We start from the raw sequence: 19,207 nt of genomic DNA, 5'->3' as shown, positions 1-19,207 counted from the left end.
GGGTTTAAGACTTACAGTTCATTTCTAAAGAAAATATTGGATTTTATGGAAGCATTCTCTATCATTTTTACACAAAGAAAAAGCTACTGATTTCTCATATAAAAATGCTTATGAACTCACCAACTTAATTGTTGACAACTTTCAAAATCACTTGTATTATCAAGAAATCAGTAAACTGGTAATCAAAGAATTTTTGGAGGATGGGGCGTCGCTGTGTCACGTTCTATATTTTTGTTATACATATTTGATATCAAGCAAACAGTGTTTGAGTACAATGTAAACATTTAAATTATCAATATGATGGTTGTATGGTTTTGATCATTTTTATTAAATTGTTATGATACTGTACAATGACGTCATCCACCCCGGACGCTTCCGCCGTTCCGGTTCAGAGGTGTGACATATATATATATATATATATATATATATATATATATATATATGTGTGTGTGTGTGTGTGTGTGTGTGTGTACAATATGACGATAACGCATAGTGTCACACTTATTCGTTACAAAAAATAATGAAAATATATATTATTCAACACAAGACTATAATCAAAGCTATATGATCTCGATTACTCAAACCAGAGACAAACTCAAAATATAACTATTAGGTTAGAATCCATGAATAAAGATGTTAACAAAATCGTGATATGACGGGGGCATGTAGCACTCTAGCTTAATCAAATGCAATATGTTCTCTTAGAATATATAAATATATTTCCACATTTTGGTTTTTTAGTGTTGTATTAGATTATAAGCTAAATAGAATGTGTTGACATTATCACAAACACGATTGTTGCATGAAACAATGAACGCTAAAGTTCAATATGGAGATTAAAATGCCATATTTCTTTCCACAACCACAACATTTGTGATGTTGATATGATTTGTTTTGAATGACCAAAAGACAAAGTTATCACCAAGAAATACACAATAACACCTCATGAAGATCGACATGTTTCAGGACATCTCGCCCATTCCATGTTGGTGTAACAGACAAAGGGGTCCATTGAAGACATACAAAGCTAAAGACCATATGAGTCAGAATGCATTAGAGTTAGAAAATAATGTGTGTTGGTACATTCATATAGGTTCTCTAGGGACCATATATTTAGATGTTTAACATCAAGTTGATGTGTAGGTCAATTGTGAGAAAAATAATGTTAAGAACGATGAAAATCTTGAAGGACTTGATTGTCAGGATAAAGTTCTCATTGAAGTCTTAAAAAAATTAGTCAATGTTTACGTGTCTCTTGTTGGTGATTTTATATCACTAATATTATTTAAGTGTAATGGGGTTAATTTGTTGATCAATGTCACTTTGACAATTATCGAACAAATTAGTATGGTGCGGAGTGCACATTTGTTTGATTTTGTCATTGTTGAAAGTATAATGCTATTTAGAGGTGAAGCCCCTGAACTGACGGGGGTCCGGGGGCGGCAGCCCCTGGCTGGGGTCGTGCTGATCCGTATTTTGTTAAAAACACCCGGTTTTGTGATCCTTTTAATAGACCTGGTTTTATGGTAGTTTATGACAGGTAATATGACCGTTTTTGGACAGGAAGTTATTTAGATATATAACTACCATATGGCAGTTTTAAGACAGAAAGTTAGTTTTCTGTTATATATGATCAATTTCGGATTCTCTTTTGGGTACAGATTCATAACATCTTCTTCATTCTATATTCTAGAAAATTAGTGAGTTTCATCCGATTAGAGATTTTGAGTGTACCCTCGAAATGCTTTAATCTGAAAGTGTTTCACAACTCTCACTGATCCAAGTATATCTATACCCTGAAAATCTAACAAAGATTAAAGCATTCTGTGATCATGACAAGTGGTGATTCTGTGAAGGAAATGACTAGTAAGTTTGAAAAACTGAACAAGTTTGAAGGGCAAGATTTTCGTAGATGGCAGAAGAAGATGAAGTTTCTCCTTACCACTCTGAAAGTGGTGTATGTTCTGAGTACATCCATGCCAGTCTTACCAGAATCTGTTGAAGATGAACCTTTGGAGGCAACAAGAAGAAGATCAAAGTGGGAAAATGATGATTACATATGTCGTGGTCATATTCTCAATGGTATGTCTGACTCTCTTTTTGATATCTATCAAAATTTCGAATCTGCAAAAGAACTATGGGATTCTCTTGAATCCAAGTATATGGTTGAATATGCTTCTAGCAAGAAGTTTCTTGTCAGTAACTTTATGGGTTAAAAGATGATTGACTCTAGGCCTGTTATGGAACAATACCATGAAATGTTAAGGATCCTGGGACAGTTTGCTCAACATAATCTGAAAATGGATGAAGCCATTGCAGTGGCTGTGATCATTGACAAACTGCTCCCTTCTTGGAAGGATTTTAAACACAATAACAACGCAAATTTTCAAACAAATTTTTTTTTAAAAATATATTTATTTCCATTCATAACAAGGCATAAATAGTTTAAGTATTCTGTCAAATACAATTAGTCAAAATCCCAAGATCATAAAAGCAGTCTTCAGTGTGTATCGATCACGTCGGCGCCTTCCCACGGTCCTTGCTAGTACCTGAAATACATGCACAACAACTGTAAGCATAAATGCTTAGTGAGTTCCCCAATATACAACTTACGCACATACGCCTTTCCAGGCCCGACCTTCCGGTCCATGTGTCTCAGGGGACTTCCGTCCCTGCTGGGTAAACCTTCCGGTCCTACCCACGCCGACCTTCCGGTCCATCACACAACATATCGCCTTCCGGCCCATAACATATTGCCTTCCGGCCCATAATATAATCGCCTTCCGGCCCATAACATACATAGCACATATAACAAATAACTTACCACATATAGCATACATATCACATATCATATCCGACCTTCCGGTCACACAGTCAAAACCCTTCCGGGTACAGTATAGTGAGAAGACTCACCTCGTAAAAGCTGAACGCTAGCAAATCCCGAAATGACTCGTGCACAACCGACGAGCTACAACCTCCCTATAACATCATATATCTCATTAATACTTATATCTTCTAAGTGTGACTATCCCTAGGAAGTCAGACTTAGGTCAATTTTGGTCAACGGTCAACGGTCAACTCGACCGGACTCGGCGAGTACCATGACGACTCGACGAGTCTAGACGTCCTCCAACTTTCTGAGATTCCTTATCTACTCGTCGAGTATCCTCCTCGACCCGACGAGTTACTCCTGGAAGAATCGCGGGGCCACCCCGACTCCACTCGCCGAGTCTGAAGAACAACTCGGCGAGTCCCAGTAAATCTTCAAGCTACTCGCCGAGTCTGAAGAACAACTCGGCGAGTCCATGCCATGCAGACGATCAACTGCTTCCTGAATTACGTATGGTCCCGAGATATACAATCATGGGACTTTCTGGACTTCTAAACACCTTATTACTGGGGGTATAAACGTCTGGGTAATAACATAATAACCCATCTAATCACTAAATGGGTTTCATAAACCCTAGATTCGTATACACATCAAAATAACAGGAAGGAATCTGAAATATTACCTGGAATATGCCCTCTCTGTGTCTCCAAACTGCAGGACTCGAATCCCTTGCTGTTCCTTTAGCCAAAACCCTTCTCCTCCTTGCCCAACAATTTCTTCAAGCCCTAATATCCTCCAATCTTGCTCTAGATGCCCACAGCCGTTTAGGGTTCCTCTCAATCGACTAAAGACGGACAATGACGGCCTATAAGAGCATTATATACGATCCAAAACCGAACGGTTAGGGTTTCTGCTGAACAGCGTCGACTCGCCGAGTCCATATCTGGACTCGTCGAGTCCAGTCGCGGACCCGCGACCAAGTCTGCGATCCTACTCGGCGAGTCTAGGCCCCAACTCGCCGAGTCCCCTCTCAACTCACCCCAAAAACATAATTAAACAATACCTGAGATTTCGGGCTGTTACAACTCTCCCCCACTTGGATTAGACTTCGCCCTCGAAGTCTCACTCTGCAAATAGTTCCGGATGCTGCTCCCGCATCTCGTGTTCCGGTTCCCAAGTCATTTCCGATCCCTTACGGTGTTGCCATTGAACCAACACCAGAGGTACCTCCTTGTTCCTCAGAACCTTGATCTTCCGATCTCTGATAGCCACTGGTCTCTCCGCGTAATTCAGGCTCGCATCCACCTGAATATCCTCCAATGGAACCACTACCGACTCATCGACTATGCACTTCCTCAACTGCGACACATGAAAAGTGTCGTGGATCTGACCCAACTCCGCTGGCAACTCCAACCGATAGGCTACCCGGCCTATCCTTGCAATCACACGAAATGACCCAATATATCGGGGCCCCAATTTGCCCCTCTTCCTGAATCGAATCACTCCTTTCCAAGGAGAGACCTTCAGGAGAACGAAGTCGCCGACCTGAAATTCAAGCTCGGATCGGCGCCTGTCTGCATAACTCTTCTGTCGGCTCTGGGCAGTCAATAACCTTTGTCTCACTTGCTGAATCTGCTCTGTCGTCTGGAGCACGATCTCCGTGCTGCCCATCACTCTCTGTCCCACCTCTCCCCAGCAAATGGGGGTCCGACACCTCCTACCATACAACAGCTCAAAAGGTGGCATACCAATGCTTGAATGATGGCTGTTGTTGTAGGAAAACTCTGCCAATGGTAAATACGCATCCCAACTACCCCCAAAGTCTAACACGCACGCTCGGAGCATGTCCTCCAGCGTCTGAATCGTCCGCTCGCTCTGACCGTCTGTCTGGGGATGGTATGCGGTACTAAAATGCAATTTAGTACCCAGCTCCTCATGGAATTTCTTCCAGAACCTGGAAGTGAAGCGCACATCACGGTCTGACACAATCGAGATCGGCACCCCATGCCGAGATACCACTTCTCTCACATATATCTCTGCCAACTTCTCCGCTGAAGAACTCTCGCTGATGGCAAGGAAGTGTGCACTCTTCGTCAACCTATCCACAATCACCCAAATTGCATCAACTCCCCTGGCAGTTCTCGGCAATTTGGTGATGAAATCCATAGTGATCTGCTCCCACTTCCACTCGGGGATCTCCAATGGCTGTAACTTGCCATGCGGTCTCTGATGCTCAGCCTTAACCCTACGGCAGGTCAAGCACCGCTCGACGAACCATGCAACGTCCCTCTTCATACAGGGCCACCAATACTCTTTCCTCAGGTCCAAATACATCTTCGTAGCACCGGGATGGATCGAGAATTTCGATCTATGAGCCTCTTCCATCAAAGTAATACGCGTACCGCCCACAAACGGTACCCAAATCCGACCCTGAAACGTCATAAGCCCTCGCCCATCCTTAACGAACTCTGAAATTAATCCCACGACCCGCTCTTTCTTCTGCATTTCTGGTCGCACAGCTTCGGCCTGCGCCCCACGAATAGCATCCAATATTGGAGTCATCACAGTCAGTCTCAAGCATACATCTCGCAATGGAGTGTTCTCCGCCCTGCGGCTCAACGCGTCGGCTACCACATTAGCCTTACCTGGGTGGTACAGGATCTCACAATCATAATCCTTGACCACATCCAACCATCTCCTCTGACGCATATTTAGGTTGGGCTGATCCATCAAATACTTCAAGCTCTTATGGTCCGTATATATCGTACATCGAACCCCATACAGGTAGTGACGCCAAATCTTGAGAGCGAACACTACTTCTCCCAACTCTAAATCATGCGTGGGATATCTCGCCTCATGAGGCTTCAGCTGCCTCGACGCATACGCTATCACATGACCCCTCTGCATCAACACTGCACCCAGTCCCGAAATCGATGCGTCGCAATATACCACAAAACCCTCCATCCCTTCTGGAAGAGCTAATACCGGGGCTTCGCACAACCTCTGGCGAAGTGTTTCAAAGGAGGTCTGCTGCTCGGGCCCCCGTGAGAATGCAACACCCTTCCGGGTCAATCTGGTGAGTGGCACTGCGATCTTGGAGAAATCCTTGATGAATCTCCGATAATACCCTGCCAACCCCAGGAAGCTCCTGATCTCAGAGGGTGACTTCGGCACCTCCCAACTCATCACCGCCTCAACCTTGGCCGGATCGACCAATATCCCTTTCTGATTGACAACATGTCCTAGAAATTGGACCTCTCGCAGCCAGAAGTCACATTTGGAGAACTTTGCATAAAGCTTCTCCGACCTCAATACCTCAAGGACCTCCCTCAATTGCTCCTCATGCTGCTCTCTAGATCTAGAATACACCAGAATGTCGTCGATGAATACAATCACCGACCGATCCAATATCGGTCTGCATACCCTGTTCATGAGATCCATGAACACCGCCGGGGCATTGGTGAGTCCGAAAGGCATCACCACAAACTCATAATGCCCATATCGCGTCCTAAACGCTGTCTTCTGGACATCCTCCTCCCGCACTCTCACCTGATGGTACCCTGACCTCAGATCGATCTTGGAAAACCAAGTTGCTCCCTGCAACTGATCGAATAAATCATCGATCCTCGGCAACGGGTAACGGTTCTTGACCGTCAACTTGTTCAACTCCCGGTAATCAATACACATCCGGTGTGAACCATCCTTCTTCTTGACGAACAGAATAGGTGCTCCCCACGGCGAGCTGCTCGGCCGAATGAATCCCTTCCCCAACAGCTCCTGGAGCTGCGAGGACAACTCTTGCATCTCTGGAGGTGCAAGACGATAAGGCACTTTAGCAACAGGCGCGGCCCCCGGAACCAGATCAATACCAAACTCTACTTGCCTCACAGGAGGTACTCCCGGCAGCTCCTCGGGGAAAACATCTGGAAACTCACGCACCACAGGGACCTCCTCAACTGATTTCGGTCTCTCGGGAACCTCCCGCGTATCCATCACATACGCCACAAAACCCTTACAGCCCTGCTGTAGACACTGCCTCGCCCTAGCGGCCGAACAAAAAGCTGATCCCGAACGGGTACCCTCGCCGTACACCGAGAGGACTCCCCCACTATGGTCTCGTATGGTCACCAGCTGACGCTCACAGTCGATGACAGCGCCGAATCGGCTCAACCAGTCCATGCCTACGATGGCACAGACATCACCCATCGCAATAGGGATCAGGTCAATCGGGAATTCGACCCCGAAAATCTCTAGTACACATCCCCGAAGAACCTCCGTGGCACAAATCACTTTCTCGTCAGCTATAGAAACTCTCAAAGGTCGACTCAACGACTCACGGCTAACGCTGATATGCTGACTAAAGGCTAAGGAGACAAAGGACCTACTCGCACCCGAGTCAAATAACACTAAGGCAGGCACAGAGTTCACAAGAAACGTACCTACGCATATAATAACATAAGCATAACATCTCGACATTAAAATAATTACATGAATTACAACATACCTGCCACAACATCGGGCGCAGCGCGGACCTCCTCTGCAGTCAGCTGAAAGGCTCTCCCCCGAGCCCTCGGGGCCTCGGCCTTCACCGGTCGAGTCGCAGTAGCTCCGGCAACAGGTGCAGATCCCTGAAGAAACTGAGGGCACTCGGCCTTCCTATGGCCAGTCTGGTTGCAATGAAAGCAAACCGTAAATCCCTTGGGACACTCCCTAGCAATGTGCCCCTCCTTGCCACACTTGTAGCAAGCACCAGATCGACACGCCCCCTCGTGACCCTTGCCGCACTTTCCGCAAGTGCGGCTCTTCGAACCTCCCGTCCTCGCATCGGCGGACTTGGTCCGCTTGGCTGCCGGCTGGAACTGAGCCGGTCGCCGGTCCACCCGCTGAGACTCGGCCTCCTCCCTGGCCTGGGTCTCCAACTCGATCTCGCGCTTCCTGGCATTCGCCTGAAGCTCAGCAAAAGTATGGTAGGTGGAGTTCGACACAAACTCCCGGATATCCCTCCTCAACACTCCCAAGTACCGGCTCATCCGAGCCTGATCAGTGGACACCAGCTCGGGGCAGAACATCGCCCTCTCATGAAACTTCCGCGTAATCACCGCAACAGAATCAGTACCCTGCTTGAGGGTTAAGAACTCCTGCACCAATCGTTCCCTCTCCACCGGGGGAACGTACTCATCCCTGAACATGGCAGTAAACCCCTCCCATGTCACCGCTGTAGTCTCTGCCAAGGTGAAGTTCGCCGTCACGAACTTCCACCAGTCCTTCGCTCCCAGGCGGAGCTGGTTCAAAGCGAACCGTACCCTCAGGTGCTCCGGGCATGAACACGTGTAGAAGCACCCCTCTATGTCCGCGATCCACCTCATCGCAGCAATCGGATCCTGCGTCCCATCGAACTCCGGTGGCTTCGTGTTGCTGAACTCACGGAACAGCAACGAGTCACCTCCCTGTGGCCTAGCAGCGGCCACAGCTGCGGTAGCTGCAGCGGTTGCAGCCTCAGTCAACGCGGCGTACCGCTCATCGAATGTCTCCATCAGGGTGGTCTTAATAGACCCAAACATCTCCGGGATCTCAGCCCGTATCGCGGCCGCCACCTCCTCGTGAATCATCTGACGAATATCCTCGTCACTCACACCGCTCGTACTCGCTCCGTGGCGTGGTCTAACCATGATGTCTCTGAAATACAACATAAAACTATCAGAGACTCCTCCGAGTATAATCGTACTCGATACGCAACCCTACTCAGTCCCCGATATCCAGGGATTCTTACTTGGGTCTCCCACTGACCCGGTGTCCTCGGTAGTACGGGCCCAATACTACCGACCACACCGCATCAGTGTTCATCCCAAGTCCTCCTCCCCAAACTCCGGATAGTGAGTACTCTACTGCTGATATGCACTATCTACCCGCATGCTAGCAACGCATCTCATATAGGCAAATTTCCCTAGACTAAGGCATCACAAATCAGGCCACTCTAGTCCTATCATGGATACCTAGTCTTCTAACATGCATAACAATTCATATCATATAATATTGTAAGGTATTTTGGGGATCTTTACCGTTCGGGCGCTGACTGATCGTACACACTGCTTCTTTCTTGCTTACCACAAAACCATTTACAAAAGTTTATGCCTTTATTTAAAAAGTTTCCCTCAAATCCTCGGTTTGAGTTCAGCTACTCCCGAAGGTGCACCCGAATCCCTCAAACCAAGGCTCTGATACCAATTGTAACAACGCAAATTTTCAAACAATTTTTTTTTTAAAAATATATTTATTTCCATTCATAACAAGGCATAAATAGTTTAAGTATTCTGTCAAATACAATTAGTCAAAATCCCAAGATCATAAAAGCAGTCTTCAGTGTGTATCGATCACGCCGGCGCCTTCCCACGGTCCTCGCTAGTACCTGAAATACATGCACAACAACTGTAAGCATAAATGCTTAGTGAGTTCCCCAATATACAACTTACGCACATACGCCTTTCCAGGCCCGACCTTCCGGTCCATGTGTCTCAGGGGACTTCCGTCCCTGCTGGGTAAACCTTCCGGTCCTACCCACGCCGACCTTCCGGTCCATCACACAACATATCGCCTTCCGGCCCATAACATATTGCCTTCCGGCCCATAATATAATCGCCTTCCGGCCCATAACATACATAGCACATATAACAAATAACTTACCACATATAACATACATATCACATATCATATCCGACCTTCCGGTCACACAGTCAAAACCCTTCCGGGTACAGTATAGTGAGAAGACTCACCTCGTAAAAGCTGAACGCTAGCAAATCCCGAAATGACTCGTGCACAACCGACGAGCTACAACCTCCCTATAACATCATATATCTCATTAATACTTATATCTTCTAAGTGTGACTATCCCTAGGAAGTCAGACTTAGGTCAATTCTGGTCAACGGTCAACGGTCAACTCGACCGGACTCGGCGAGTACCATGACGACTCGACGAGTCTAGACGTCCTCCAACTTTCTGAGATTCCTTATCTACTCGTCGAGTATCCTCCTCGACCCGACGAGTTACTCCTGGAAGAATCGCGGGGCCACCCCGACTCCACTCGCCGAGTCTGAAGAACAACTCGGCGAGTCCCAGTAAATCTTCAAGCTACTCGCCGAGTCTGAAGAACAACTCGGTGAGTCCATGCCATGCAGACGATCAACTGCTTCATGAATTACGTATGGTCCCGAGATATACAATCATGGGACTTTCTGGACTTCTAAACACCTTATTACTGGGGGTATAAACGTCTGTGTAATAACATAATAACCCATCTAATCACTAAATGGGTTTCATAAACCCTAGATTCGTATACACATCAAAATAACAGAAAGGAATCCGAAATATTACCTGGAATATGCCCTCTCTGTGTCTCCAAACCGCAGGACTCGAATCCCTTGCTGTTCCTTTAGCCAAAACCCTTCTCCTCCTTGCCCAACAATTTCTTCAAGCCCTAATATCCTCCAATCTTGCTCTAGATGCCCACAGCCGTTTAGGGTTCCTCTCAATCGACTAAAGACGGACAATGACGGCCTATAAGAGCATTATATACGATCCAAAACCGAACGGTTAGGGTTTCTGCTGAACAGCGTCGACTCGCCGAGTCCATATCTGGACTCGTCGAGTCCAGTCGCGGACCCGCGACCAAGTCTGCGATCCTACTCGGCGACTCTAGGCCCCAACTCGCCGAGTCCCCTCTCAACTCACCCCAAAAACATAATTAAACAATACCTGAGATTTCGGGCTGTTACAACTATCTGAAACATAACAAAGAGGAATTGACTTTGACTCAACTTGGAAGCCATTTACGGATTGAAGAGTCCTTAAGGACTCAAGAACTTGATAACAATCCTAAAGGCAAGAACCAAGTTGGTTCCTCTTCTGTGAACATGGTGGATGGAGAAGGATCAAAGAATCAAAAGAAGTCTAATGAAAAAAGGAAGTTTAAAGGAAAGGATGACAAGTCTTCCAACTAGAAGGCTAAAGTGGTGTGTTGGAATTGTAACAAATCGGGTCACTTCAAGAAAGATTGTTGTTTGCGTAAAGTGAACAAGGATGGTGCAGGACCAAGTGGATCCAAGGATCCAGAAAAGCAACAAGGTCAGATTTCTATATTCATGCAGAATTCTAAATATATTCAGAATTATATTTCTGTGATTTCTGAAGCACTTTATGTGCAGGATGATAATGTTGCATGGTGGGTTGATTCGGGAGCAACAAGTCATGTTTGTAAAGATCTATATTGGTTCAAGGACTTTCAACCAATTAATGATGGATCTGTTGTGAAGATGGGAAATGTTGCAACTGAACCAATCAAGGGCATAGGATCTGTTTTACTTACTTTTACTTCTGGGAAATGTTTGTGTTTGAACAATGTTTTATATGTTCCAGGGATTCGTAAGAATCTCGTGTCTGAAATTGTATTAAATAATTGTGGTTACAAACAAGTGTTAGAAAGTGACAAGTATATCTTGTCAAGACATGGTTCTTTTATGGGATTTGGCTATATATGTAATGGAATGATTAGGCTTAATATTAATTATCCTTCAATTGATAATTCTGTTTGCATGGTTTCTAGTAGTACTAGCAATAATTTTCATAAATCTGAATTATGGCATGCTAGAATAGGACACATTCATTACAAGAGAATAAAAGAAATGTCTAAAATGAGTTTAATTCCTGCTTTTGATATGCAAAATAATGAAAAATGTAAAACATGCATGCTAACTAAAATCACTAGACAACCTTTCAAAGATGTTGTTAGGGAAAGCAAGGTGTTGGATCTTATACATAGTGATTTATGTGATTTTCATGCAACACCTTCCCTTGGAAACAAGAAGTATGTTGTTACTTTTATTGATGATGCATCTAGATATTGTTATATCTATTTGCTACATTCTAAAGATGAAGCAATTGATAAATTTAAAATTTATAAACAACAATTTGAGCTTCATAAAAATGAATTAATAAAAGTATTGCGTACTGATAGAGGTGGTGAGTATTATGATCCACTTTATTTTGAATCAACTGGAATAATACATCAAACCACAACTCCATATACACCACAACAAAATGGTGTAGCTGAAAGGAAGAATAGGACTTTGAAAGAAATGGTTAATTCCATGTTGTCGTATTCTGGTTTAAGTGAAGGGTTTTGGAGCGAGGCAATGTTAACTGCATGTTACATCTTGAATAGAACTCCAAATAAAAGGAGTAAGAATACTCCTTATGAACTTTGGTGTAAAAAGGTACCAAATTTGAGTTATCTCAAAGTTTGGGGATGTAGAGCAGTTGTAAGGCTCACTGAACCCAAAAGGAAAACGTTGGGTGAGAGAGGTATAGATTGTATCTTTATTGGATATGCTGAGCATTCCGAAGCATATAGATTCTATGTTTTAGAATCTAATGACTCTGTGTCTGTAAACACAGTGATAGAGTCAAGAGATGCTATTTTTGATGAAGAAAGATTTACATCTATACCTAGACCAAGGGACGTGATTCATCAATCTTCCAGCAAGAGTGCTACTCAAGCTGAAGATGTTTTTGGTGGTGCAAGTTCTGTACCTGAACCTAGGAAAAGCACCAGAGCTAGAAAAGCTAAGTCTTTTGGATCTGATTTTCAACTATATTTAGTTGAAGGAACAAGGAATGAGACTATTTCTCAACATCAATATTGTTTTAATATTGAAGAGGATCCAAAGACTTTCAGTGAAGCTATGGCTTCTAGGGATGTACATTTCTGGAAAGAGGCAATTCATGATGAGATTGATTCTATCATGCATAACAATACTTGGGTATTGGTTGATTTACCTCCTGGTTGCAAGGCATTAGGATGTAAATGGATCCTCAAAAGAAAAATGAAGGTGGATGGCACAATAGATAAGTACAAAGCCAGATTGGTTATCCAAGGCTTTAGACAAAAGGAAGGCATTGATTTCTTTGATACTTATGCTCCTGTTGCCAGAATTTCTACTATTATATTATTATTAGCTCTTGCAGCTATACATAATCTTGTGATTCACCAAATGGATGTGAAAACTGCATTCTTGAATGGTGACTTGGATGAGGAAATATACATGAAACAACCTGAAGGGTTTGTGATGCCTGGAAATGAACACAAAGTGTGCAAGTTGAAGAAATCATTATATGGTTTGAAACAAGCACCAAAACAATGGCATCAAAAGTTTGATGATGTTGTCTTGTCTAATGGTTTTGCATTAAACCAAGCTGACAAGTGTGTATATAGCAAATTTGATACTTCTGGTAAAGGAGTCATGATTTGTTTATATGTAGATGATATGTTGATTTTTGGTACTGATTTAGAAGAAGTTGATAAAACCAAGAAATTCTTATCATCTAGTTTTGATATGAAAGACATGGGGGAGGCTGAGGTAATTCTTGGTATAAGAATTAGAAAAGGAAACAATGGGATTTCAATTTCTCAATCACATTATATTGAGAAGATATTGAAAAAGTTTAACTTTGAGAATTGTTCTCCTGTTAGCACTCCTATAGATCCTAGTCTTAAGCTTCTACCTAACAAAGGATCTCCAGTGTCTCAACTTGAATACTCAAGGGCTATTGGTTGTCTAATGTATGCCATGATTAGTACTAGGCCTGGTATAACATATGCTGTGGGAAGGCTTAGTAGATATACTAGTAATCCCAGTTCACATCATTGGCAAGCTGTGAGTAGAGTGTTCAAGTACTTGAAAGGGGCCATGAATTATGGTTTAACTTATAGTGGATATCCTTATGTTTTGGAAGGTTATTCAGATGCCAGCTAGATTAACAACTTAGAGGATCACTCCTCTACAAGTGGTTGGGTGTTTCTTCTTGGAGGAGGTGCTATTTCTTGGGCATCCAAGAAACAGACTTGTATTACTAACTCAACCATGGAATCTGAGTTTGTTGCATTGTCTACTGTTGGTAAAGAAGCTGAGTGGCTAAGGAATTAGATTTATGAAATTCCACTCTGGCCAAAACCGATATCTACCATTTATATCAGGTGTGATAGTGCTGCAACCTTCGCTAAGGCTTATAGTCAAGTGTATAATGGGAAGTCTAGACATTTAGGTGTTAGACATAGCATGATTCGTGAGCTCATCATGACTGGTGTGATATCTGTGGAGTTTGTGAGAACTCAGATGAACCTAGCCGATCATTTAACCAAAGGGTTAGCTAGAGATCTTGTGCACAAGGCGGTTGTAGGGATGGGTTTAGCGTCCACCTAAAATCTTTTATATTAAGATACCCAATTCCCATCTAATACAACATTAGATGCTGAATTCAATGTGGAAAGCTTGATATTTGAAGATTGGAATACATTGTTATCATCATCCCAAGGTATGTGTTCAGTAGTGCAAGTTAAGGAGGTTGAAATTTAATTTCTTAATAGTTCTTTGAAAAATTGCATATGCAGGTGCAAGAACAAAAGAACTACCTATATAAGCATGAAGTTTAGCTGCTTCAAGAAGTTGGGACTTGGCTTTGATATGCTTATTGAAGGATGGGACACAAGCTAGTAAAATATAGTGTCAAGTTAGAATTTTGAGAATGAAAACTGTTGTGTATATTATCTTCATGTATTCACTTAGAATAGAAAGGGTTCAATCCTAAGTGACACCCTGATATTCGAATATTTGGAATGAATACTATACTAATGTGAAATTCAATCGTTACGATATTTCATTTATGCATCAGTTTGTTGTTGTTATGATTTATTTTAAGTTAATCAAGATTACACTTAAATGGGGGAGGTTTGTTGGTGATTTTATATCACTAATATTATTTAAGTGTAATGGGGTTAATTTGTTGATCAATGTCACTTTGACAATTATCGAACAAATTAGTATGGTGCGGAGTGCACATTTGTTTGATTTTGTCATTGTTGAAAGTATATTGCTATTTAGAGGTGAAGCCCCTGAACTGACGGGGGTCCGGGGGCAGCACCCCTGGGAGCGGGGTCCAAGAGGCAGAGCCCCTGGCTGGGGTCGTGCTGATCCGTATTTTGTTAAAAACACCCGGTTTTGTGATCCTTTTAATAGACCCGGTTTTATGGTAGTTTATGACAGGTAATATGACCGTTTTTGGACAGGAAGTTATTTAGATATATAACTACCATATGCCAGTTTTAAGACAGAAAGTTAGTTTTCTGTTATATATGATCAATTTCGGATTCTCTTTTGGGTATAGATTCATAACATCTTCTTCATTCTATATTCTAGAAAATTAGTGAGTTTCATCCGATTAGAGATTTTGAGTGTACCCTCGAAATGCTTTAATCTGAAAGTGTTTCACAACTCTCACTGATCCAAGTATATCTATACCCCAAAAATCTAACATCTCTCAAATTTATGGTGAAAGGGCCACTGTCGGTCAACCACGGTCTAGAAACAAGATCATATGTGTCACTAGAAAGGACTAATAACGTTTAAATTCCATGAAGCATTTCCAATAAAGGTTACACAAATATGGATATATAGACATAGTATATGGATTGCTTATTTGCGATTAAGAAATTTAGGATTTATTCAGATTTCAAAGACTTGGCTTTGGATTTTGTGGTCATTAGTTAAAATGTTGAATCTATGTATTTCTAATAACATGTGAACCTACACGGTCACACATAAAGAGAATTTAAATACATGAAATAAATAATATATGCATATGTGATAAATTTACTGTTTACCAATTAGAATAAATTAAATGATTATTCATTATTTATGAAATAAAGAAAAATATATGAAAAGGTTTATTAATTTAATAAATAAAATAGTATATTTATTAATACAATCATTTAACTAAATTAATTATTTAAAGGTTAAAAGCTTACTAACATAATGACTTGCAAATGTCTTAAAGAGAATACCCGTTATTGTTAATATAAAAGACATGCAAATGTATTTTTATGGAAACAACTCACCTAAGAACCTAAACTCTCTCTCTTTGTTACCTAGTTTTAATAGCACATCCCTCTCCATTCCCTATGTTTTTCAATCAGCTAAGAATATGGAAAAATGTGGGTTTATCTTTCTTTGTTGATTTGAGTCTAGTTGTTGTTTATGTTACTATGTGTCATGGATATTGATGGATAAGATTTGGTTCGATCTTTAGTTTCTATATTAAGTGACATTTCCCTTTGACCAACTGGACTTTCCAATGTGGGCTTTCCCTTTCCACTTGGGTTGGGAATGATCTTCTCTCTTCTTACCCTTTCCTTATTGAATAACCATGATTGGGGCACTTACAACACTGTTGGAATGGGACTTCTTCATATCTGTTTCAGTTGTTTTCAATATATTATGAAGCTCAATCAATATGGTCACAATATTATTCAAATGATAGGTCGGGATGAACTAATCATAACTACTAGGCAAGGATTTGAACACCATGTCAATGGCAAGATTCTTTTCAAAGTTTAAATTGATCTTTTCCAATCTCTCCACGTATCTTTACATTTTCTTCACATGAGCACACACATGTTCCCATTCTTTCATGTGGAGCATTTAAGCAAGAGCTAAGTTCATTCCGTAAGGTGAGTAGTCCTCATAGGACTTTTTAAGGTCGGTGCCATGGTTTCAATCATAGTGCAAGCAACCTTAGTGGTGTCATCAACATGTTGGTTGTATCCAACCAATTCCTTAGGAGTAACAATTTCTTTGTCAATTTTTGGAACATGAGTGTTGAGAACATACTTTTTGTTCTTATACCACAATGTCATCTTCAAATTACGCATCTAGTCCATGTAGTTTAGACCAGTAAGCTTGTCCTTTTAGACCAATATCTATTATCTCGGATCGGGATAATAGATTTACTTCAAGATTTTGATAGTCCCTTCAGAAGGCAATGGGAACATAGTTAGATATGAGCACTGCCTACCACCCACAGACAAATAGTCAAAGTGAGAGAAGCATCCAAACACTCGAAGAAATGCTCCGAGCATGTGTGGTTGATTTCGGCAAGTCATGGGATACACACTTGACTTAGATTGAACTCTCATACAATAACAGTTATCATACGAGCATCAAGGTTGCCCCTTTCGAAGCCCTTTATGGTCGTAAATGCAGATCGCCTCTATGTTGGGCTGAGGTGGGTGACACCCAACTAGCAAAAGGGCAACCGCCAGCCAATGCTCTCGCGGGACGAGAAATCTTCCATGAAACGACCGAAAAGATAATCCAAATCAAAGCTCGACTTTAATCATCGCGGGACCGACAAAAGAGCTATGCGGACAAGCGATGAAAGCCATTAGAATTTCAAGTTGGGGATCGAGTGTTATTGAAGGTCTCTCCATGGAAATGAATGATCTGCTTTGGGAAACAGGGAAAACTGAACCCGCGATATATCGGACCGTTCAAGGTTCTTGCCCGGATTGGTCCAGTGGCTTACAAGCTGCAGCTACCTGCCAAGCTCAGCAACGTACACCCCGTGTTCCACGTATCGAACCTTAAAAAGTGTCTATCAGATGAAACTCTTGTCGTTCCTTTGGAGGAGATCGAGATAAACGAGAATCTTCTGTTCGTCGAAGAACCGGTCGAGATTATGGATAGGAAAGTGAAGCGTACGAAGAAAAGTCGCATTCAGATTTTGAAGGTTCGATGGAACGCTAAGCATGGACCGAAATTCACATGGAAACGTGAAGACCAAATGAAGCAAAGCACCCTCATTTATTCTCTCATTCCTAACCCTAGTGTTCAAAAGAATTTCGGGGCGAAATTCCCTCTAACGAGTGGATGATGTCACAACTGGCAATTTAGCCATGAAGTTCTACGATCATGTAAATATCATCCATGATGATACTTGTAGTTCTAACATGAAATTATACACTATATTCATTATATGACAACACACCATTAGTCAAGATTAACAATTGAAATTCAAAACTCTATGCAAAACAATTCTGAAAGTAAATTGGGAGTTGAAAACCCTAAAAATCCCGGTTCAAGTTCTATATGGATTAGGATTTCCTTATTGGGCCTAACGGACCAATAAGCATTCAATTCGACTACTATTGGCTTAGAAACCCTATTTGGATTCTAAATGGACCCAGTTCATAAATCTATAATATTTTGGACCATTTGGGCCTAGAATGATTCATTCTAACCCTAATGGCCTTATTGGGCCATAAATTAATTAATTAGCCCTAATGGGCCCTAAACATATTCCTTTATACCACATTGGGCCGTGAACCTTCTTAAGGGTCCAATGGGCCGAAAATTTATTTTTGGGGCTTCATAAATTCGAACAAGCCAAGTGAAAGCCCAAATTTCTTCATCCTCTTTCCCTCCTACCTCCATTCTCTCATTTCAAAATATTTCAAAAATACTCTCTAAATCTCCTCCCTTTCCCATCAAAATTTCGAGATTAAGGGTGCTTTCAAGAGGATTCTTCACCATTATCACCATCCTTGGTAAGTTTTTGCTTAGATATATGGTTTAGCTTCTTGATTTCTTCAAAAATCTCCTCCTAACTCATATCATTTTGTGAATAATGCATCTTAGAGCCATCTAAGTCCCAAAGTTCTTCAAGAAGCTAGCTAGGACCAAAAATCTCTCCATTTCTTCTTCAAAACCTAAACAACAAAGCAAAGGTGAGTTCATACCCCCTTGTTTTTGGTATTTACATGTTTTTTTAGGGGGGAGAGAATACAAGTATTATGTGTTGATCTATGTGTATTTACATGTTATGTGTGATTTTCTTAGTTTATGTTGTGAATATGTGGTAAAACTCTACAAATCTCGAAAACTTTAACCAAAATGGGTGAGATTAATGAACTATAACATACTAGTCATCATACGACAAAGATAAAAATGTATTATAAGCTTATGATGTGAAAAACAAAACAAAAATCATGTATAAGGATCACCTTGTCAAATAAAGAAAAGTTTGGGCAAAAAGTGACAACTTCGGTTTTATAAAGATCAAAGAGGCCATATTACTTAAAATTTTTGCTTTTATGATAATCACCTTTTTAAAGGACCAAAGATGAAAATTTTGTCAAAATGGGCTTAAAAATTGGGCCTTACGGGTTTTGGGCCCAAAATGTGAAAATTTAGAGTTTTTAGGGGTTAAAATGTTATATCATCAAAACATGAGCCAAAAAAAGGAAATAAATAAAAATAAAGATAAAAAATGTAAATTTTTCTAAATTGGGCCAAAAATGTAAAGTTTTTGGAAAGTGGGCCGAAAATGTAAATTTTTATAAAATAAGGGCTGGAAAATGAAAGTTTGATGGTCTAATGGGCCAAAATTTTAAAACAAATTCATAAATGGGCCAAAATGCTAAGTTTGATAGTCTAATGGGCCAAAAATGTTATTTTCACCAAAAAGGAACATAAATGTCATTTTATTCAAAT

This window comes from Lactuca serriola, chromosome 7 (assembly GCF_051521515.1).
Source record: "Lactuca serriola cultivar US96UC23 chromosome 7, Lser_US96UC23_V15, whole genome shotgun sequence".
Taxonomy (NCBI): Eukaryota; Viridiplantae; Streptophyta; class Magnoliopsida; order Asterales; family Asteraceae; genus Lactuca; species Lactuca serriola.
This window is presented reverse-complemented; position numbering follows the sequence as displayed.